The following is a 25,479-nucleotide window of genomic DNA, read 5'->3' as shown; positions in this document are numbered from 1 at the left end:
TTTGGTCAATTTCTATTTCTAGTGGCATTTCAAAGTTGGGAAAATACTTAAAATAAACTTCAACTTTGAACCCACTAAATTCCATATGTATGCCAATAAAGTCTGAGACTGACAAGGGTTTTTATTTTATCCCAAAAAAGATTTTAGATAACCCAGCTTCTAAATATATTATGTTTAGGTTAATTTGCAAATACATCTCTTCAATAAGACCAGACTGTGATCCTAATTACAGCATATATTTGTTTATAATCATACATAATAAATTATTAAAATGTGTAAAGTATAGAACTTACAAAGTAAATAAAATGATTTTGGTTCTTAAACTATTTTATGGCAGAAGCTGTTTTTAATAATGTTTCTTAATATTTTGGAGTGCTCACATAAATGTTCCTTTTGACTTTATAGAAATCCCTGACAATAGCACAGATTAATCTTAGGTGTAGCAACACAAGGGTCAAGTCAATGAAAGATCAAATCACAATATAAGTTAATTGAGATGAATAATTTATAAGTCACAGCTTGTCATTTTTTAAGTTGTATAAGTCCAAATACCTTTTTAACTGTAAAGCAAGGTAAACTAATTTATAGCAATACTTTGTTTTTAATAATAGTTTGAGTCTCAAAAGATGTAAACAAAAGACACTTATATAAAGTCAGTCTTTGTTTAGCAATGGATGAATTTAACTTGTTGCTCACACCCTATGTGTAAGGAAAGTTAGAGCTTATTTCTGACACTATCTACCCTCTAATTCCTTCTTGGACCAGGTCTCTAACCATGCTTTGCTTTCATTAGTCCACTCAAACCATGTGAACCCTCCCTCCAAGTATCTCCTGCCTCACAACTACTGGCCAAGTCATCCCTTCTAGGAACAACCCTTCTCTGAACATTTCCTGGCCGGCTCCCTCACTTCAAGTCACTACACAAATACAGCCTCTTCAGAAAAGCTTTCCATGACCATTCTGTCTAGTATACCACCATCACACTGGTCTCCCTATACTCCCTTAGCCTACTTTATGTTTCTTCACAGCACTCAGTACCACTGGACCTTTATATATTAGTTTCTTATTTATTTTCTCCTTATATCCAAGTTCTATGAGGGCAGGAACTGCTCTATCCCTAGCCTATAGACTAGAGCCATTTGTACATAGATTCTACTTCTTCCAAGATCTTGAAGGGGAAACATGTGCCCTCATATTTGTGCCCCTTAGAGTTGTCATTCTTAAGAGATAAGATGCCAAGAATAAAGTTTTTGATTTCTTACTAACTTAATGGTCACCTAAATATTCCTGATATATCTCATCCTAAATTTCCATTCAAATGCAGCATTTAAAATATATGTTTATGGTTTTAACAAGGAAACATACTGGGTATACCCTTAAGTTGTATTCTGTAAAAATTCCCTATCTACTAGTGAAATCACCAAATTCACAGGCATGTTCTCTTGTCATCCAGGGCCCTACGATGATACACCAACCACTTGTGCTGCTACCTCTCAAAAGTTTGGATGGCCCTACTTTCAGGTATTGCATACATTCCAAAGAATACTCATGACTAATGAAAATAATTTGCGGATTTCCAATAAAGTTAAGGATATTAAGAACATCTTAGGAACAGTAAGAAATATTTCAAAGAATAACATATAGTTAGCCTCTGATTAAAAGGATAATTTGAAAAGCAATCCAACAAAACACTGATGAAGATGGAATTATGAAGATCTGTCAACTTTCAAAATACTTTTCTTGGGACATTGGAGAGTAGAATTAACTCAATGTTCTTGTTCATTTGGTCAGATGACTTAGAGTCTTAAATTAGTTTGAATGTATCCTACCAGATTTAGTATTACTAGTAATGAGAAATATTAGCCACATACATCATGAATATGCATATTATATATAATTGATAAATAAAACTATATGCATACATATATGTATGTATAAAGAGGGAGAAAAATATATTCAGTATTATAAGATAATAGAGCTAGTTATTCATTCAAGCTACATTTCTTTTTCCTCTTCTGCAGGGTTCTTTGTTTACTGACTCACACAGTCAATGTTATACTTCTGTAAATGTGGTTAAAACTCTCAAAATTGTAATATAAGAAGATAACCTTATTTATCAAAAGGGAATAGGAACATAGAGTGTGAGTTGTTTTAAAAATTTTAAATTCCTCTCTATACTATTTTAATTTTCCCTGGCGAAGCAATCTCAATTTCAGTCCTTGGCATGAACTACAGGCTTCAGGGCATCAGACTGCTGCTGCAGACAGATTTGTTGTCCTTCGGCATTTTATTAATTGTGCAGTTTTTATTACACCTCATTGCCCCCTTCCTTACAAAATTAAAGTAGATTTCATGTCCAAATTTATTTTTAGACTGGGAAGTGTTTAACAAGTCAATAGCTTATTGTCCTGATAAATTTTAATAACATTAATGAAAATAAGGTCTACTAAATTATCTTAAATTCAAAGCCATATGACATAATTCTTTCTTCTGGATTTAAGCTGTGATTTTTCAATTCCAAAGTTATACTGTTTAGATCCAAAAATAGACTGTGTGTAATTGCTCTTTGTCCCACAGCGTATCTTTGGGAACTCATCACTGTTGTTCTATCCTTTTATGTGTCAGCTTCCTTTGTACATTACATTTCACATGACTCACTGTTCCTTAGTGCAAGGTTTGAGTACTTAAAATGCCTACTTATATCTGACAGATAGATTTTGCTTCCTGAGCTTTTTTATGTGATGTGGTGCCAAATCAAATTTTATAAGGTCCCTATTTTGCTTAATGAATATATGTAGGAAAGAGCTTATAATGGAAGAAAATTCATTTACTAAGAAGAGCTGGTTTTGACCTCCCACTGTATGAACTACTCATTTCTTCATGTGCAAATTAAGAGGATTATACAATAATTTTAGAATATCTTTCTAATGTATAATTGTAACCTATATTTGGTCATTTTCAAAGAAATGCATTGGAAGTGGCTTAAAAATAAAAGGTGCTTAAAAATAAAAGGTGCTTTAACTGCTTTCCCTTTATTAGCTTCTCTCATAAGATTTTCAGAGCTTTGATAAGATTTTTTTTGTGATAAGTGAATTGGTGACATCATAATTCTCTTTTATTTCTAATGACTGCAGTTTAAAGTGTAAGTGAATCTAAATTCCAGCTAGGAGGAGGTTGGGAAAATCATCCTGACAAAGATTAAAAATATAACTGAGAAGGGGGATTAGTTTGCCATTGCAAAGGGGCATAGAACTGAGACTAGAGACAGGACTCCTGTTCTTAAGCTCATCTACCATGGTTATGGAATATATAGCAATTCACTGAGTCTTCCTGAACTCCTAATCTCTTAGCTTATAAAATGAGCAAATTCTACTATACATTTCTGGTTGGAGCATTAGGAATATCTGACTATAACTGCTCTGACCTAAAAATTTGAGCTGGAAACAAAATATCATTTGAAGTTCTGACAAATAATGTGATTTTTAATATTTCCATCCCTCTAGTTTCAAGTACTTTTATAATGCTTTATTTACAAAATCACTCAACACACTCTAAAATTTGATAGATGGATAAGAAATGGGAAAGGGGAAAAATGATATGTCTTTGAAATTCTCTGGATTTTCACTGAGTTTACTAGTCATGCTGAAAATTCTTTCTAATGTCAAGAGAGTTAGGATATTATCTTTCTAATAAATATCTAATATTTGATAGTTTCATTTTCAGATTTAAATCTTAATTCAATTTAAGTTGAATTTCAGATATAAATTTCCCCAGAACTGTAAAGTTATATCAATCCTCTTGATTAAATAGTTTATCCTTTCCAGTACTAATGTCTTGAAATTGAATTAAATAATTATATTTGCTAATTTACATTAACAAAATTATTTGGATTCTGCACTTAATTTGTTATTTGTTCAGTTGACTTGAAAATTATTTATTACTTTGAATGTATTTGTAAACTATTTTGAGCATAATTAGCATCTTTATAATAAATTTTAGTTTGGCGTGCATTGCTACAAATATCTCTTTATTTATAAAATTTTATTTTATGACTAAAAGAATTATATATTTTCTTTGAAAGGGCTCTGTATTATGGTGGGAGAAGTGCCTGGTTCTTAAAGGTTGGGCAAGACTTTCACAACAGGGCAAAATGAAAGTTATCCCAGAAAACAATATGGATACTTCAGAGAATCAGGTGTGGGTCAGTCCGATTAGAACAGTGGGAAGTAAATTAAGGTAAATATATGAAAAAAAAAAGAATAAAAAAAGGCAGAGGCCTATGACTTAAATAAGACCTTCCTGAAACCCTGCACTTAATGTTCTTTGTGTGATTTTGTACTATTTTTCTAAAAGGGGACTCCTATGAGTAGGTTAGTTTGAGTCCAGTCAAAAGCCATAGCATACAACACCTCAGGCTGTCAGTGAGCTGGCCGCTATATATACGCTCTGGTGAAAGGGTCAGGGAAAGAAGGGACCTGGAGCACCCTGGTAAGCAATGTAAAGAACAGCCTCTGAGTACTGGCCTGGTTTATATCACATCTTTCTTCTAACTAAGCCTTTGACCTTAGCATGTCACATAAATAGAGTTGAGTTTGGTTGCCACTCTGCACATTAAGATCCATCTAAATCTAGAAACATAAATCCAAGGTTGTCTTAAATAATTTCTAAGGCCCTCCATAATTCTAGTTCTTTCTGGTCACTTTGGCTTTATCTCTATAATGTAATGGCACATTTCACATTTTATCCTGTCCTTTGATTTCTACATCCATATTTTTGTGAGAAAATAACTAAGTTAAAGAAGCCTCTATGAATATGAACTCCTCTAAACTCTTCTGGATCTTCTAGTAGACTTTTAAAAATCTCATTAAGGAATGTACTGTTAATAAAATTTACTTCTATTTAAACAAATTATGTATTAAAATCTATAACAAGTTTATTATGTTTTCTTTTGGAGTGTAGACTCTTAGAGAAAAACTGCCTCACTTACTTCTGAATTGACAACTTTTTAGTCACTTGGTTAAGTTAAGTTTCCTCATAGGTAAAACTTGTATAATCACAGTAACTACCTCATATGTTTAGAAAGTTTAATATTACTTTTTAATGTATTATTACATAATATCATTTGCCTTTTCATTTCTAGATTTTGGTGGCTACTCTGTATGTTGATAGAAAGATAAAGTCGAGGTATAAGTAGTTAATGCTTAGATTAGTGCTTTAAATTTAGTAAGTCTTCCAAAAGTGATCCCTACAGTTATTATCAATATCATCATAATCATTAATTCTAATAAAATTATAATGATAATGTAGTCTGGAAAAATTTTATAAAAATATTAATTGATAGCCACTGAGCAGGAAACTTTAAACTAAAATTTTTATCTATGTTCATGTTTTGTTACATATAAGTTTTTAAGCAGGGGGAATATTTTCATGAGAGATTAGAAGAGGTTTATGTAGTAGCAATGCAGACAACTGCAAAGAAAACATAGGACATCACAGCACAGATTTTAAAATGTCACCTGCTCCCTGTACCCTGTGGCAATCCCAGGGGCTCTGGAGGCTGAGGCAGGAGGATCATGAGTTCAAAGCCAGTCTCAGCAATTTAGCCAGGAAACAATTCAGCAAGACTCTAAATAATATGTAAAAAAGGGCTAGAGATGTTGCTCAGTGGTCAAGCCCCACTGAATTCAATCCCTGATACTAAAAAAAAAAAGTCACCTGCTCACCTAATGACCTCTCTCTACCTTTTTCTTTCTGGTTACACCTGTTCTTTAATCCCTTCTTTTTGTGCATCATTAGTTTTCCTCACTTTTTTCAAGGGATCATCTAAAATAACTCTTAATATAAAAATATATTTCAGTAGAATAAAATTCTGTGTGAAAAGGCTGAATAGTAAAGAAGAATATGATTTCATAAAGAGAAAAAAAGTATAATTTCCAAACGTTAAGAAGAGCAAGCACATTCACTTATTTTTTATAAATGTGGTAGGATATTAAACTCTTCATGTATTTATATTTCATTGGGAACATTTAAAAGAATGATACATCAGGTATAGTTTCAAATGTCAACATTTAAAATGTGCCAAAAATTACATGCTTTGCAACTGAGCTGTCAATTGAAATGGGTAGAGTTCTTCCAAAGTTATTTTACAAAAGGTATCAATTTTAAAAAAAACCTGAAGAATACTGCTTAATCCAGAGTGTTTTTTCATCTTTGTTCTTTCTCCCCCATGAGAAACACAATTAAAATAAGTTGATCAATAACATGTATATAAATTTTCTTATCATGGAAATCAATGAGTAATAATGTCATGCCTTTCTAGATACCATGCATTTGACCAGAACTACTGACTTCACTTTTCAAACTTAATTACAGGATAATGAAATTTCAATACAACATATAGAAAAAGGAAAAGTGCTTGTTGGTAATACTAGAAAAGGAATAAATATGACCTTGAAAGTGATGGGTTGAAGATATTGGAAGGGCTTCACTTTTGATATTAAGGATAATAAATTATAAGGAAGTTAAGAAAGACTAATTGCATCTGGGGGTGTATAATACCATGTGTCATAATTTCATGTGTGATATGACTATCAGCATAGAGCTTGTTTTTATTTTTGATAATAAATCATACATGTTCACATGCACAAGCTGTTAACATTTATGTTGTTATAAAAGGCGAGAAACCTCCAGAATCTTTTTTTCAAGATGGATTGACACATATAATAAACATACAGTTCAACACAAAGTATTTAGTAAAAAGATTTCATCAGATCCCAAATTTTGCTCTATGGGATTCATTCAGTCTTCCATTAAGGAACTGACATCCCAGGCCAAATTTCAGTCAAAATTCATTAGACCCCAAGTGAATTCTAATAGTCAATAAATAAATAAATCTAATAGTTTAGATTTTCCCTATGTAGAAAAATCCACATTAAAACAAACAAATAAAAACTCTTTGTTGTGCTTAAATGTTTTATTTTTGTCTCGTTTTCCATTGTGTCTCCAGGCCTTACTTCAGCTTCCTTTCAAAGCAAGTTAGTTATCTGTTAGGAATATATCAATTTTGACAAACTATTTCCTGTTCCTAAAATATGTAGACCCTATTGTGAATATAATAAAATGGAATTTTCTCTCTTTTTCTCTCTCTCTCTTTCTCTTAATGCTGGGGATTGACATCAAGATCTCATACATGCTAGGCAGGCACTTTGCCAAAGCTATACCACTTCCTGTGCCACTTATTCATTGATACAACAGAGTTACCAATCTGACCATTATTAATTTCCAACCAGCTCTTCTGTACTGATGATCTTTATATCTTTCCAATAGTACCCAGTTTCTGTCCATATTTCTCCATTAGTCTTTGGATTCTTATGAATAACCAGATGCCTATTGTCTTATTGCTCTGATATATAGAGTCCTACTAATATATTTTACAAAAAATTATTTATGCTTCTACTGCTTATTAAAAAACAAGCCAGGCACAGTGGCACATGCCTGTAATGTCATCAATTTGGGAGGCTGAGGCAGGAGGATGGCAATTTCAAAGCCAGTCTCAGCAGATTTGCAAGGCACTTAGCAATTCAATGAGACCCTGTCTCTATATAAAATTTAATAAAGGGCTGGGGATGTTTTCAGTGGTTAAGCAACCCTAGGTTTACTCCTCAGTACAAAAAATAATAATGAAGACAAAGTTGCATTTATGCATTCATGTAAAAATGAACAAACTTCTACCTAAATCATTCAAGAAATGCCTAGGACATATGAAGAAGCAAAGGGTGTGGCTTAGAAGAAGGCTCGACTGTATTTTTACAGGAAGTTCCTGCTGTGGCTAAATGTTCTTTGCTCTCTCAGACTGCTGTAGATATCTCACAAAGGAAAACCCAACACAAATATTTGCAGCTTTTAATATGCTCCCTCTAAAACACTCCTGCCAAAAAGAAACAGTCCTTGGATTTAAAGGAAATTTATGATTCCATAAGCCTGGTAAATGGACCTGCCAAATTATATATTCACATTTTATAGTGGCTGTTTGGAAAAATCGATTTCTTTACAGTCAATACAATTTTTATGACATTTTGTTATTATTTTCCAGTCTTATGTCTTTGAGGGTCAAGTTCATCTTTAAAAAAAAAAATTTAGTATTGAAACAAGGAAGCCACTTATTTCTTTCACAGTTCTATTTAAACAGTATAATCTGAATTGTAACCTCTATATTCTCTATTGGAAATCTCTTCCCCTGGTGTCATCTCTTGGCATAGACTTCCAAAAACCCTATATTCACTTCTTTTAATAGATTAGCTTTGTAGGTTCTTAGAACTAGAAGGAAACTTACAGTACTTTGATACAACTTACATCATTTATAAGATGAAAAACTGAGAAGCAGAAAAATTAAGACATTAAATGAAACACAATAGTAACTCGGGGTCACAACTAGCATTAGTGTCCATTTTTTTCATTTCATTCATTTATATTGACTATTCAATAAATTACCCACAAACTAATCATGTCTCCTGAAAGTTATTTATAAACAACACTCTATTTTTCAAATTTAATTTTTCACCATGTTGCTCCGCACATTTTTTTATATATTAAACTTGGAACTCAATGAAACAATCTCTGATATTTATTGAAGTATCCTCTGAAAGAGATTTCAGAAATCTTTCAAATACCCCAAAGCAAATTGCCATTTATTATTAAGCCTGGACTTTGGGAAATCATCCCATTTTGTATTCATATCCATTTCAATGTCCATCGAATTTATCAAGTTGTTTCCTAAGTTGGGAGTACATAATATGCTGGTTTATCTTAAATTTCAGAATGCTTATTGCTGCAAGATCTCTCATGGAGTATTGTTCAATTCTTATTTCAATAAGAAGTATGATTGACATTTATATTGAAAAATTTTTACCCTATTAGAAAACATTCTGAAATTGCTCTCCACATCCTGATATAATAATGGGGCCACTCAATTAGCATAGCCCATACATGTACTTACACAATTTGTGGACACTCTGAATATACCAAGTCTTTCAATTCCTATTTTGTTGTGTTTTTCTCTTTATGCAGCAAGCTGTACTAATTTTGTTTTTTAGCATTAGAGCCGTAAAAAAAATAGTCAAATAAGTGCATTAGAAAGGAGAATGAAAGAAAGGGAAAGAGAATAGGAATAGGAAAGACAGTATAATGAACTGGATATAACATCCCTATGTTCTTTTATGAATACACAACCAGTGTAACTCCACATCATGTACAACCACAAGAATGGGAAGTTACACACCATATTATGTATAATACACTCTACTGACGTGTATATCTAAAAAGAACAAATTTAAAAAAAAGAAACTAAACACATAATCAATGTTTATTTTTAAAATGATTGAGGAAACATCTTTTCTATCACACAAAATGAGGCTGGAATTGTTAGCAGGAGTATCAGCTAGTTTTGCGTTGGTGATAAATAAAGTACAGACTGCTTACTACATGTAATTCTTTTAATTTATTGTTTTTTTTAAATGTGCCTGAACCCTTATATAAATATATGTAAATTTATATAAAAATAAAAATGTGTGTGTGTGTGTGTGTATTCCCTAAAATACTTCAAATTGAATTGTGGTAATAAAGAGCACTCTAACTGTGGATAGAGTTGGCTATCCACTTTTCATATTTACTATGTGCTTTCTCTATGTTGGTAATAGATTTTTGAATTCGACTTCAGTGAACCTGACTTTCCTCTTACTAGTAAGATGGAACCAGGATGAGATGCTTCGTCCAACCACCCTTCCTTTTGCCCACTTCCTGCCACTCTTCCACCAGCATCCATATGTATGCAAAATGCTTTTCATTTTGCTGCAGGAAAGAGGAAATTGTTTTGTTATGTGGGACCTCACCTGCGGTGATGTGGACATGAAGGGTGGCATGCCATCTGTCCTTCATGGGACACTTGAACTGATTTGGAGCTTCTAGGGAGATGAAGATGAAGGAGCTATTTTAAAAAGAGAATGAGTAAAACTCTGCAGAAGAATTATGTTGATGTAGGGGCAACTTAGTAAGGATAAAGTCAAAGGGAATTTTCAACCAATTCCATGCAAAGCTCTGGCATCCTGAGAGTTGATGACTTTGAGAGCCATGGGAGATAATGTCAGGATAAAGTAGAAAACCATATCAAGAGTGAAGTCACTTAAATAGACACCCATGCATAAAAGATGACAAATGAGGTCAGACACTACAGAGAATAATGCTTAGTGGTCCTACAAAAGAAGATGGCTTGTGAACCAACCCATCCAATAAATATTCAGTATGCTGCAGGATGCTGGAGTCCCGTGCTCTCATGCACATGTGAAAGCAGGAATTTGTGAATTATTGATAATATGATTTGATATTCAGAGGCTGATGGGACCTAACAAGGTTTAGTCACAATATGAATTAGGAAGAATTTTTTATATGGAAAAATATGTAAATATTTACAGAGTATAGAATTGAGAATAGGATTTAAAGTGTTTGAATTTATGAAAACATTATGTAGACTATGGGAGTGCAAGGCTGATTTAAGCATTCTTTTGTTTTACATGAGTCACCTGGCAACAAGAATGTATGTGATATTTCCTGATGAAGTTATTTTTAGATGGGAAAAAGTGAATATAGCTACATCCATGTGGGTGGTCTTGCTGCAGATCTTCCTAATGCTAAGGATTAATCTATTTCTGGCTTAGTTATAACTAAGAAAGGCAACAAACATGAATTCTTGCAAGTCAATCATGATATAATAAACCAGCATTCAGGTAACCTGTAGTGTGTTTAGGGGAATCTTTCAAATAGCTTGAAACCCTTAACACAATCCAGTCTCCATATCCTTGTAGAACTTTCAATATTCAAATGTGTAAAGTCTGCCTGAAAACAAGTCTCTAGACATGTCCTGTGCTGTATTTATGCTTAGGTAATCCAAGACAAGATATGAGAAACTAACTCTCTCACCTTCTGCTCTGAACACTAGTCTTCCTTTATACCTCAACTTTCTTCTATCCCTTTTTTATACATTTAAATATTTTTTCTCCTACTTACTTGAGATGTCTTTTAAAGACACCCTGAAATGTAAATTCATGGTACCTCTCAGTGATTTTAGACTCACAACTAAGTTGTGAGAGGCCATAATGATTTGTTTTCCTCCTGGCAATAGTTGACAAGAACTTATATCTGGTTTATCTGGTTTCAATGTGTTCTTTTAATAGATTTTTTTCCTACCCTGAGGTTTACTATATCTGTAGTCAAATACATGAAGATTGCCACAGTCGTCATTTTCTACAGTAATCTTCACCTCAGGGTCAGATTCTCTATTTTTTAAATTTCTAATAAGAAATATGATTATGATTATCAGGCTATTTGAACTATACCCTCCACAAATTTCATTATACTTCCACTTGAAATATGAAACCATGGTTTAAACATAACAGATTTTTCTATGGTATGGATTGCAAATATTAGGTCAGAATCTTATGAAAGAACTATGATCTTTTTCAGAACTAGGTGATTAAATGATAAGTGATTCTTTTAATCAAACTGATTTTTGACATGAAAGACAAAAGTTTCTCTTACATTCATTATCTGGGAAAGCTATTATCTTTCAAACACATGAAATACTAGCAGATTTGTTTACTTTAATCTTCTACATAAAAAAATTTTAATGTTCTTATTCTGAAGACTCAGAAATGTTAGGATCTGTTTTATGTATTTTGGAGTACTTTCTATTAGGAATTTGTAGTTTAGTTTGACAGTAGCAAACTGCAGGCTGAATGATTCGTAGAGCAAACAGAGGTTAAGTCAGTATGAGAGCCAGCTTCTGCTTCCAAAAGGATGAGCATGTGCACTCCAGAACTAACAGTTATTAATCATAGCTTTTTAAACTGCTGTGAATAATGACAATCTCATGCATTATGTGTTATGTGTTTAGGCAGACATGATGGAATCTTTAGAGATAGTTTTATACCCCTAACACATATGAACTCAGGAAAGTCTTTTTAAACACATATTATTTTAACCTCACATAACAGAAAATATTTTCTTTTCTTAGCATAAATTGTGCTTTTGAAAACTAAAATGCATATCTTTGTTCTCATCTTTGAATAAATAAAATGACATACTAATGGATAAAAAGGAATTTAAAGTGAGATAATGTTTGAAATACCATTAATAAAAAACATTTATAAAATTCTTGAAATTTTTTAACCAGCTTTCACTTAAAGTCAACTTCTCAGAGCTGGCCCAATCCAGTGGTTTTAGTTTACTAAGGACTACCATAATAAGATGTCTCTGAAGAAAGGGCTTAGATAACAGGAATTTATTTTATCCCCCAGTTCTTGAGATTGCAAGTCTAAGATAAATGTGTTGGCTTGTTGGGTTTCTCCCCATTCTTCCCCTTGCTTTGCTGTGGCCTTCTGAATGCTACATACTCACATGAGTTCACCTGTCCCTGATGTCTTATACAGACACCTCAAATTGCATTGAGCCTCACCCTATGACTTCCTTTAATTACTTATTTAAAAGGTGCTTTCTCCAACTATAGCCACCCTGGTGGTTATAATTTAAATATACAAAGTTTGGAGGAACAGAATTTAGTTCATAACACCAATAATTTCTAAGAGATTATTTTAAAGAACATGGGATGTTCTAGAATATGAGCAAAACTCAAGAATGATAAAAAAGAAAACACATCTCTAAATCTGAATTTTACTTAATGAGATTAAATAACAATACACAACAATAGGTTGGAAGATTACCTGATCGTTCTGATTTCAGATCAACTAAATACCAATTTTCCAAATATTTTCTGTGAGCTGTCTTAAACGCAAGAGAAGAGAAGGATGAATAAACTTTGGTTTCTTTGCGAAGGTTTAAATAGCAATGGAAGTAGATATTTAAGTCATGATTAGTTTTATTACTCCCATGAAAAACTTACAGGCTAATGAAGAAAAAAGGAGAGTCAAAATCAACATGATATAATGTTATTAGTAGACAAAATATGAATATACAAGGAAAACTAAAAGTTCATATTATATTCTAGATTTTTAAAAAATGTCCTGATAAATATTGGCGAGGATGTGGAGGAAAAGGTTTGACTCACACTTTGTTAGTGGGACTGTAAATTGGTGCAACCACTCTAGAAAGCAGTATGAAGATTCCTCAAAAACTTGGGATGGAACCACCATTTGACCCAGTTATCTCAATCTTTGGCATATACCCAAAGGACTGAAAATCAGCATACTATAGTGACATGGCCACATCAATGTTTATAGTAGCTCAATTCACAATATCTAAGCTCCCAAACCAAACTAGGTGTCCTTCAGCAGATAAATGGACAAATGGACAAATAAAATGTGGAATATATACACAATGGAATATTATTCAGCCAGAAATAAGAATTAACTTATGGCATTTGCTGGTAAATGGATGGAACTCAAGACTATCCTGCTAAGTGAAATAAACCAATCACAAAAAACCCAAAGGCCGAATGTTCTCTCTGATATCAAGATGCTAACAAACAATAAGAGCAGGGGAGGAAGAATAGAAGTTCATTGGATTAAACAAAGGGAAATGAAAGGAAGGAGGAGGGATAGGAATACTAAAAACAGTAGAATGTATTGGACATAACTTTCTTGTGTTCAGAGATGATTACAAGACCAGTGTCATGTACAACCACAAGAATGGGATGTTCTACTCTATATGTGTATAATATGTTACAATACACTCTACTGTTATGTATGTATAAAAAAGAATAAATTTTTAAAATTAAAAAAAAGAAGAAGAAGAAAAGAGTTGGGTTTTATGCAATTCTCATCTCTTCTTTTTGGAATTATCCATGAAATTACATCCACAATTTTACTTGATTTTTGGTTGTTTGATTGGTTGTTTTCCTGTTGCCTGTCTTAATATCAGTGTGGAGAGTAACTTTGGGAACTGATGCAGACAATAAAAATCAAGACATTTTTAAGTGACCAGAAATAACATGGATGCTTCCAAAATTTTACTGAATGAAAGTGCTGGGGCAAAATAAGGACAGAACAAAGGATTCTGCAAGGAGACTCTGAGAACCTGATGACTCAAACCCAGTCCTGCAATATTTGACCTCAGATGAACTAAGTTGAGTCATCATTCAACTGCACAGAAGCATGCTTGATCACACTGCAGATTGGCAAAGATATTATTGGGGGTTTGTTTGTTAGTTTGTTTGTTCAAGGGATAGGATCTTGCTGTATTTCCTAGATTTTCCCCAAACTCCTGCGCTCAAGTTATCGTCCAGTCTCAGCATCCCAATAACTGGGACTACAGGTATACACCACCATGCCTGGCTAGCCGAGGTACTAAACAATAGAAATGTAGGTGATTTTGATAAGGAAGTAAACACTAGAGACTTTGAAATATTAAAGAAGTGTATCATATGGGTAACTTTATATTTTACAAACCATTGCAATAACAAATAACTCTAGGAACATCCTCTTTTCTATAGTGGTTTTATACTTCATAATTTAAAATTAAGTTTACCACATAACTGCCAGGCACAGTGGCACATGCCAGTAATCCCAGCTACTTTGGAGGCTGAAACAGGAGGATCACAAGTTCAATTCCAGCCTGAGCAACTTAGTGAAACCTTTGCTCAAAATAAAATAAATAAATAAATAAAAGGGCTGGGGATGTACTTAGTGGTACAGTGTCCCTGGTTTCAATCCTATGGAATAGATAGATAGATAGATAGATAGATAGATAGATAGATAGATAAAACGAAGTCACATAACATAGATTGAAATAAAAAAATGAAAAGTATATATTTAAACTTCCTTGTGTCCACCCTGCTCCAGTGTCCTATTGAAGCAGATTTCATTATAGTTGATATTATTTTAGAATCAGTATATTAGCATAAGCATTGTTATATTACTACTTACTCATCAACAGTCTCTTGGGTTCTGTAGTTCTTCATGACAGGTAAAAGAAATGAAAAATTATTAAGACATCTGTTTAGTAGGAGATAAAAGAAGCTTCTATTATTTCTAGCATAGGCATATGTCTCATAAAACATTTCAAGTCTTGATTTCTTTTGGATTTAAATGCAGTACAACAATAGAATTTCTCTGGCATAAATTTTACATGTTGTTTATTCTGGAAGATGTTCCAGAAAGTGGTATTGCTGGGTTCCATTTATGCTTTCTTTTCTTTTTTTTTTTTAAGTATTGCAGCTATGTTACTTTAAATAGACCTTGGGACATCAACTATGCCTTAAACTATATATTAAATGGTTTTCAAAAATGTTGCTTTGGGAGTATTTTTTTAAATCCACTTGAGTTTAGAAAATAATTCTTTATTTCAGGTACAAAAAAATTCAACTTAGAACTAATAAGAGAGCTTTTATTCAATATTTTTTCAATAAAAATTTTTATCAAATGTATACTGGCTAAAAATCTCTTTTAAGAGAAAGAATATATAGTCCGGATTACTTAAAATATATTTAGTGCATTGCATCCTTCAGATAACTCAAAATCTATCCCTAGCTGAACTCAAATCATCAGATTAAAGGGCCATATCATATTAAATTTATATAGAATAATTTTTACTGATGAAAGTGATAAGAAATGGCCCTTTGAAAATTGTTAAATTTTACACTGTTGGATTTAGATGAGAAGCATATATATTACATTATAGAACGCCCTCCTTTTGAGGATCCTAGAAGTCCTGTTAGCAATTAGTTTGGAGCATAATAGCACTTTTTCTGAGTTGTTGGATAATTGCCATCCTATTAATGGTATACTTGGTAACTTGATCTGCTAAAATGGTTGGAATCGAAATTTTAGACCATCCCTAACAAGTAAAGAGTTTTGTTTATGAAATCCATGACATTGTTAGTCTTATTCCCAGCTCCATTCCATGTCAACCCTTCTATTTGTTTTCTTTTGCCTTTTCATGTATGTGAAACTACTTGTGTTAATGAGTTTTGTTTAGTTCAATGAAACAGATCAGTATACTTAACTGGGCCTATTACAAGAAAAATAGGGAAGTTGGGAGTAAGGGAGATATTTTATGTCATTTAACACACCATGACAGCTATATGTCATTCAAGATGAAAGAATTTTGAATAATTATATACAGAAACAATAAGGGCTGAATGTTTTGTTTAACCATTAGTTAATTAACTACCCATGACTGTTGCAATATTTTTCAAACCAACCAAATTGTAAAATTTAGCTAGCTAACATAAGCATCACCTCACATAAATTTCATTTTTGGTGATGAGAACATTTAACAGCCACTCTTCCAGAATCCCTCAAGAATACAATATCACCATTAATTATGTTCACAATCTTATACAATAGATCTTTTGAACTTACTGCTGTTATGTGACTAATTTTTATTCTTTAACCAAAATCTCCCCAATTTTTACCCTATCAACTACTAAGTTTCCTAGTTACCACCATCTACTCTCTGCTTCTATGAGATCAACTTTTTAAGATTTCATATATCAGCAAGATCAGGTGGTATTTGTCTTTCTGTGCCTGGAATATTTCACTCAACATAATGTCTTCCAGGCTCATCCAGGTTGGCACAATATTATAGCTGAATCGTGTTCCATTGTGCACATATGCCACATTTCCTTTATCCATTCATCAGTTGGTGGACACTTGAGTGGATTCAGTATCTTGGTTATGGTGAATAATGCTGCAGTGAACATGGGTAGTATCTCTTCAACATGCTGATTTTATTTCCTTTGGATATATACCCAGTAGTGGGATAGCTAGGATCATATGGTAGTGTATTTTTAACTTTTGAGAAAGTACTTTTTTCTATATTGGCTATTATTCACCAAGAGTGTGCAAGGATTTTCTTCACTATGTTAGCTTTCATAGTCATTCTGACAGGTGTGAGGTGACATCTCATTTTTGGACAGGATTAGGGAGATGTTGAGCAAAGGACACAGAATTACAGTTAGATAAGTATAATAATCTCAAAGATCTATTGTGCAGCATGGTGACTAGAGTTAGTGATGCTATATTTTATTGATATATCAGACTTTCAAAAAGAATTTTTAGCCAAATACTTAATAATATGTTCATAATTTTAAAATGTTTTATAACCTAATGTCAGATTGATGTCACATAACTACTACTTTCCTGTCAGAAACACTATTAGAAGCTGCAAACATTTACAAAAACTTTGTATAGTCCAGCATTGTGGTACATGCGATAATTCTAGTGATTTGGAAGGCTGAGGCTGAAGGATTGACAGTTCAAGGCTAACCTCAGCAACTTAGTGAGACCCTCAGCAACTCAGTAAGAATTTATGCCAAAATTAAAAATAAAATGGACTGGGGATATAGCACAGTGGTAGAGCATGCTTAAATTCAATCCCTAGTTTTCTTCCCCACAAAATGTTTGTATATTATGGCATACATTTCAGATCTATGTTCTTCTTCTGATTCTTCAAAATGATTTGTTTATCAATAATTTCCAAGCAGGCCAATTTTTAAATTTGTTTTATGTGTATGGTAATCATTTTCTGTTGACAGATGTACTTGCCCGTACACACTTTGGGTAGGCTCACTGTTCTTTATGGATCCATTAAAATACTTTTTCAAAGATAAGCATGTAAACATAACTAAATGTCCCAACACTTGAGAAGCATTTGTTTAGATTTGCCTAGTGTGGAATTGTTTATATCTCATATCCTACCATCTGATGTGCTCACACTTTAACCAACAGAATTCACAAAATCCTCTTTCTCAGTATATTGCTACCAAGACTTTGCTATTACATTCTTTGCTCATAGGGCTTTATTTATGAAGTTAAGATTTAAGCCCAGAGATATTATGAAACCAGGAGGTCTACTCCTGACTAAACCAATCAGTCAAAAAAATAACTTGCAGGGCTGGGGATGTGGCTCAAGTGGTAGCATGCTCGCCTGGCATGCACAAGGCACTGGGTTCGATTCTCAGCACCACATACAAATATGATAAAGGTGTTGTGTCCACCAAAAACTAAAAAATAAATATCAAGAAAAAAGTTCTCTCTCTCTCTCTCTCTCTCTCTCTCTCTCTCTCTCTTTAAAAAAAAAAACTTGCAATTCATATTATCTTGAATTAATATTTTAAAAGTATATATATATATATATACACACACACACTATGTATACATACATATATATATAATTTTTATATATTATTTAATTTATATATATAATAATTATGTACAAAATAAATGTACAATTTATATATATATAAACTGGCAAAAATATATATATTAAATTAACTGGCAATTAAATATACTTTTTGTATATATATAAATAGTATACAATTTATATAAACTAAGTTATATATAAATATATGTATGTATATACATAAATTTTATATGTATATGTCAATTGTAAGTAGAACATCAATCAGATAAATAAGGCAATTCACTTACAAGGTTTTAAGCATAATACATGACAATAATCATACATAATAACATGACAGGCTTTCTCCCTGCCTTTTGTCTTTGCCTATAATTGTTCTCTTATTTGGAATTTCCCATTTTTTCTACTTATTCCTCAAGGCCAAGCTTAAATTTCCCCCTTCTCTGAAGCTTCGACCTTATAAACCTCCAGATCCAGTTATCTTGGATAACTTTTTCCCTGAAATATTACAGTGATTCATCTTTTTTAGCACATACCAAGATGTAGTAGTCCCTCCTTATCCATAGTTTCAGTTTCCACAGTTTCAGTTGCACATAAGCCAAGCTAAATGGAAAATTCCAGAATTAATCTATTCATGCTTTTAAATTGTGTGACATTCTAAGTAGCATGATGAAATCTCACACTGCCCTGCTCCGTCTGGCCTAGGATGAGGATCCACGTGGGCTGTTCCTTTGTTCATCTAGGATGTACATCCTACTTGCCTATTCGTGACCCATGAGTCACTTATGAACTGTGTTGGTTATCAGACTGACTGTTGTACTGCAGTGCATATGTTCCAGTAACCCTTATTTTACTTTATAATAGTCCCAAAGTGTAGGCATGCTGCCAGTTTTATTGCAGTATATTGCTATAATTGTTTTATGTTGGTGTTACTGCTGTTAATCTCTTGTTTGCCTTACTTACAAATTAAAATTAATCATAGGTATGTGTGTGTAGGAAAAAGTATAATATACATAGATTTCAGTGCTATGAATGGTTTCAGGCATCCACTTAGGTGATGGAACACATTCTAGGCAGAGAAATACTGTAATTTGAACATTTACTGTGTATAATTTGCCCTCTGCCCTAGATTGCAAATTGTCACAGTTTCTCACAGTAACTATAATACTACTGAGAGAAAACAATCAATGAAAACTAGTTAGTTTTTGATTCATGTAGAATTATTTACTAAGAGTTATTTACCGAGTGACAAACATTTGAAGATGACACAGACTTTAAAAATCTGAAGGCTATTTACAATATATAAATATTGCATTGCATTTTATATTAGGATCTTAAAGCTTCAATCATGTCTTACTTTTTATAATAGGCACCTTCCTCCTCACTTTTATCACAAAACAAAGTGCTTTACAAGAACATACAACTCTAATAATTCAGATACTATTGCATGATTTAATTTACATATATAGTCATGTCTTTTATGATGATTTGCTCAATACACTGAAAAGCAAAATTTTATTTGAAGCTAGTAAACATTTGAAAGTGTTAAACAGAGATTGTCTTAAATATTTAATCTTAGTGATGAAGAAAGTACAGGGTCAGGGAATAAGAGAATCTGTAAAGTTTGCCCAACTGGGACACCAGGTGAGAATAGTGCCATGGGCCAGAGTCACTCATTGAGGACTCCTCCAAGTCTACCCTGTGGCCTCTCTCTTATCTTTTGGATGCCTTAAGAGGAAAGTCATTCACATCCCACAACACTTTGGATTTCAAGAAATTATACCTGCTCAAGCTATTCTGACTAAAAGGAAATGCAGAAATGTGTGGAAACTAGGAAAGGGCTATATCTCACACAGATGAAATGCAGTTCTAAAACTGGAAGATTCCAGATTAATTCTCACAAGTTTCAGTTCGTGAATCTTTGTAATTCACTGGCATTGAATCTGCCAATACTGTCTCAGCTATCTACTTCCTGTCACATCTCTGTCTCTCAATGCCTCTTGTTAGAAAGGTGCTGAATCTTTCTCTGTGCCCAAGATATAGTTATCTACTGTAGTCCCATGGCTCACCCTCACTCACATCTGCTTCTTCCTGCCTGTGTCTGACACTCATGATATCTAATTGCCTCATCCCATATCCTTTCTCCTAAGGTTGGGCACTGATTCTACATCTTGACTTTTCTCTAGGTATCATTTTCATTTCATTATCTGTCATTAATCAATTCTCTCTTAATTAAAAATCTGAGATTTAAATTGAATCAACTCATCCATTTAACACTAGATGATATCATGGCTGATTTTCTACCTTGCAGATTGTTGCTTTTGGATAAGGTGTCTTGTCTGGCTAAGCAATTGTTGTAGAGGGAGAGGTGGTTTCACCTGGAAATGCTTTAATCTCACAGACACTGTTATCAATGGGGCTGGAACACACTCATAAATGAGAATCAGTTCAATAGTATTTATGGTAATGATTTTTTTTTTTTTTGTGTGTGTGTGTGTGTGTTGTGCTGGAGATCAAACGCAAGACTTTGTGCATGGAAAGCATGTGTTCTACCACTGAGCTACATCCCCAGACTTTATAGTAAATGTTTTGTTTACATTATTTATAGAAATTACATAATGCTAAGCTATTGCAGTTTTTATAGGGTTTACCACAATTATTTTAAGATTACCTAAACTGATTTTGGGGGGCTTTTTACTATATTACTTTCAGTATTTCCAGATATATCTACATCTAAAAAGTGAAAAGGGAACTATTTAAAAAGGAAAAATTAGCAGATTCCAATTATAAAAAAGATCATGATCTTTAGATTTTCATCAGTAATTGAAGTTTATCCTTTCATGCCATCTGTTCTCTTATTGCATTCCAGAAAAAAATGACAATTATTTATTTATTTATTTATTTATTTATTTATTTATTTTTTATTATTATTATTATTATTACTGGTACTAAGTATTGAACATGAAAGGTTCAACCACTGAGCTACATTCTCAATGTGTTTAATATTGTATTCTAAGGCAGTTTCTTTTAAGTTTCCCAGGCTGACCTCAGGTTTATGAACCTCCTGCCTTAGCTTCTTGAGTTTACAGGCAGGTGTCACCATGCCCAACCCACAGATATTTTTAATCAATCTTTTACCTATAAGTTTGTAAAAGGATGCATCAGAAAAAAAATATTTTGGTGCCATTAAACTCTGTGGCCTCACCTGTCATACACACAAAACAAAAGACCCTTGAGACATCTACTATGTTCTCATCCCCAGGTGTAATGACCCAAACTACCAGAGCCCACCTGGACCTCTCAACTGTGGTAATTTCATTCCATGACCCAATTCTCAATTCTTCTTCACTCCTAAAATCATTGCCACATAAGCTATGAAACTTATGTCCCTCCTAAAATCAGCAAAATTTTACCTTAGCTCAAACCAGATTGTTCCTTGTGCAGAAATCCTATTTGGTTTAATTAGTCAATGCTTTCTTCCTGTGTCTAAAAGAGTTTTTCAAATTTTTTGCACTTTCTATTCTTTTCCATCGCCCTTTTGACTCCTTCCTTTTCTCTCAACTATCAGTGTTGTAAAAGGACCAGAAGTACACAGTATACAGCTCTCCTACTTTAATATTGCCACATGTTTGCATATCAAAATCAGGGTTCTATATTTTCCTCTTTCACAATTTTCAAATAGGGCAGGTATCATCCCTTCCCTTTTCCAAGGTGGATTGCCAATGCTGCTTTGCATTCTGTTTCCTGTAATTTTGGGGTAAATTTAATATTGCTGATGTCTTTTGTACATTCAAACTCTTCCACAAAATGAGTCCCCTAAATATATTAAAATGTTCATGTCAATCTCATCTAAAAATAGCACTCTAATTCCACAGGTTCTCCCACACACACCAACCACTAAACCTCTTCTCCTTTTAAAAAGCTGAACTTCTCAGAATAAGTCTTTGTTCTTATCATTTCCTCCCTCACTCCTAACCCAACTCCCTTGGTCTTTTGCTCCTCAGCACTAATCCAACTCACTTCTTGTCAGTCCATTACGGAAACACATGTTTGTAGGTGTTAGAAGACAAAGAGCAGAGTCTTTAACAAGTTATCTAAACTCTCAGTTTGACGGTTCTGCCCCCTTCTGCAGCCGCATCTCATACTGCCCTTCGCCTACTGAGAGCATTCCCATGTGTTACCCACACTGCCCTCTGCCCCCACTTCACAGCCCTCTACATACTGCCTAGTCAGTGACAATGTCTACTTCAGATTGAAGTAAAACACCACTTCCTCTGAGAAATCATCCCCATCCTCTCTATATTAGATCATTTTCTCTATATTTGTGTGTTAATTGATTCCTGCTTCCCTACTATAACTTTATAAGGACATTCAATTTAATCTCATTTATTTATTTATTTATTTCTGAGTCAGGGTCTCATTAAGTTGCCCAGGCTAGCCTGGAACTTTCCATCCTTTTGCATGCCTTCCCCCACCCCCACCGGACCAGTGGCTAGTATTGCAGATATGCTTCACTGCACCTGGCCTACTCTCCTTTTAAGTGCCATTATTTTACTGGCAACTAATTCAGGGTCACATACTAGTGTCACATACTATCCCAAGCACATATTAGCGGCCCAAAATACATTTATTGAATGGGTGAATATGAACATTCAGAGTACAAAGTGTCATCCAGTAATTTGTAGATCATGCTTTGGACAGCTGCTATCCTCAACATGTATGCAATCACTGTGCTCAATTTATATTACTTCAAAGTCAAATATTTTCTACCAAGTCATTTTTTGTTTAAGATTATTTGCATTATTTTAGAAAGAAAATATTAGAACTTGCTTATTTTCTGACAGATACTAATATCACACTAACATCTTCTTCACTGGTCTAGAGAGCAAAACATTATACTCTTCTAGGGTTACTCCTGAATCAAAACAAATTTGAAAAGCTGACCCAATGAGGGAGAAAAAAAGGACTTGATGTTATAAACACTTTCCCAGGAAGATCAGGGCTATTATCCATCATTATTTGGTAAACAGAGTCAATTAAAGGCATTCACATGTAAAACATTCCTTTACAAAATATAAAAGACTTTAGGAGAGAGGAAGGGAAGAGGGGAGGAGGAAAGAAGTCAGGCCTCTAAGAGAGCTGTGAACATCATCCGTGATCTGAATTAACTTATTTATGCTCCCTTTAAAATGCAATTGCTAATTGTTTTTAGGAAGAAGTAAACCCTATACTTCGCTGAAGCACTGTTTTAGTTACTAACTACCTAGAGCATGGAGAGAGAGAGAGAATGGGATAAAAATGGCAAAGAAAAACTGCACTTAAAATTTTTACTTTCCCTCACCTAGCTATTCCTTAGGTGTCCCAGGAATATAATTATCTCATTCCCCTAAATACAGTTAGTAAATTATTTCATTTCTTGGACTAAAATTTTGCTAGTACCTTCTCTGAGGTGTGGAATTTTGTACAAACATTACAGTAAAAGCCAAAGTCATTCTGGATCATCCCAAGAGCAAAAGCCAAACAGCTGCAGAACACAGTTTTTAATTTTTGCTTTGTTTTGTTTTGTTTCCCATCTGTATACCACAGAGGACTGCAGCACAAGGCTATATTGAACTCATTTATTTATTTTTAAGATAGGTTCTCGAGCTTCTGTAACCTCACTTTTTAAAAGAAAGATACATACAAAATATAATTTGAGGCTGGTATATATAGTTCCATGGTAGGTAGAGCATGGGCATAAAGCCCTGGGTTTGATCCCCAGCACTGTAACAAAATAATAATAGTAATTATTTTATGGAAATCATTTTTAAACATCTTTGGGTTTTATTTTTAGATTCTCTGTTTCTTTAGTAATGTTTTAAGTGATTTTTAAAGTATATTATCCTGCTTATTAGGAGTGTCACATTACTCATTAATTAAGGCATTGGGAGGAGAAAGGCAAAACTCAGCCAAAATCAGTTTTCTAAACATTTAAATAAATATGAAAATAGCAATCTGTTGCAAAATGTAATATGTTGCATGCATAATCTGAAGTAAATGTATGGGAAAAGTTCCTTTTAGTTTGTACTTCAATGTTTAATAAATTTGCGTTAATATACATGTCTTGGGTGTAACACATATTTTTTCTCAGAAAATAGAATTAAAGAAGAGAAAGGGAATCTAGTGTAATGTCCTTATTATTATAATCTTAAAAAAAGTATGTGGTTTTGCTCAAATGATATAGAGCTTGCTTGGTAACAAACAAAGATAATATGTGGAGGTCTGGATATTAGAAAACTTAATGTAGCTGGGCAAGAAGCCTTAGAATCACACCTGTTGTTGCTAGAATAGACTTCCTTCTGTCTCCTCTGTAATCTCCAGGTTTGGTTAAAATTAGAACCTTCATTTATGCATATTCAATGTAATGCTGTTTGAATTTTTAAAATACAACATATTACTTAAATACAGTCTGTTGCTAAAGAAAGTGTTAATGTCAAAGCTTTGTATATTTATATTTACTTGCAACTTAGTCCTTATCTTACATCCAAAAACTTTTTGTTTTATTTTTAAAATTGAAATTTTTCTCTCTTAATATAAAGGTCATTGTCAGCATGATTTGTTTTAGGATTAATGGGCAAAAGTATTCTACTAAAGTTTTGAAATGTGTGCTATGATAATTAAAAGAAATATCTCATCTGAAAATGATTAAAATCTTCCTGTTATGATTCCTATGATGTTATCTTCTAATATTTTTATGTTCTTCACAAGTATGAGAAAGCCTTTCCTTTGAGAAATTTAAGTATTTTTACACATGTACAAAAAGGATCATCTCAACTAATCTTTAGTCACTATGAATACATTTGAATTGATATTGTAAAGTATTAAAACAATGTTAATTATTGTGACTGTGGACACATATTTTGTAAATATATAATCATTACATTTATTCTTTCATTTAAAATGTAGTGATAATTAATTAATGCACACTATGTGATTCCCTGGGGACAATTATTGGTAAGGCAATACAGCAAATGCCCTCAAAAGATAAAAAATTTAAGGCAGCTGTATCTTTAACTTGTATAATAATGTACATAGAAGGTGCATAAAGAAGATGTGTTCAGCCTATATGTAGAGCAGACAAAATATGAAATGAAACTAAACAAATGAGTAGCTCCAATAATGTTTCCTTGTGCAGATAAAGCCAAAGCTGAGTTTTAAAAAGATAGTCAATAGTTTGATTCTTCACAGAGCACTATCAGTATGATTGTACAAAATAATTCTATTTGCCAAAATGTTATTTTCATACTTCCATCTAAAGATTTGTCAGATAAGCTGGGTGCAGCGGCACACACC

The 25,479-nt window shown here is 33.1% G+C and overlaps 1 protein-coding gene across 2 annotated transcripts in view; it reads left to right on the top strand.

The window, feature by feature from the left end:
* Positions 1–25,479, top strand: part of Calcrl (calcitonin receptor like receptor) — a 100,685-nt gene that overhangs the window by 14,910 nt on the left and 60,296 nt on the right. The window contains exon 2 of one of the 2 annotated variants that reach the window (XM_046447448.2): positions 1,454–1,521. The exons of the other annotated variant lie outside the window; for it this stretch is intronic. The gene's annotated coding sequence lies outside the window, so the exon portion shown is untranslated. The remainder of the gene's footprint in view (positions 1–1,453; positions 1,522–25,479) is intronic. 2 annotated transcript variants of the gene reach the window in all.

This window comes from Marmota monax, unplaced genomic scaffold (assembly GCF_021218885.2).
Source record: "Marmota monax isolate L192 unplaced genomic scaffold, Marmota_monax_Labrador192_F-V1.1 WCK01_AAM20220418_F8-fsc00007, whole genome shotgun sequence".
Classification (NCBI taxonomy): Eukaryota; Metazoa; Chordata; class Mammalia; order Rodentia; family Sciuridae; genus Marmota; species Marmota monax.
This window is presented reverse-complemented; position numbering and strand designations above follow the sequence as displayed.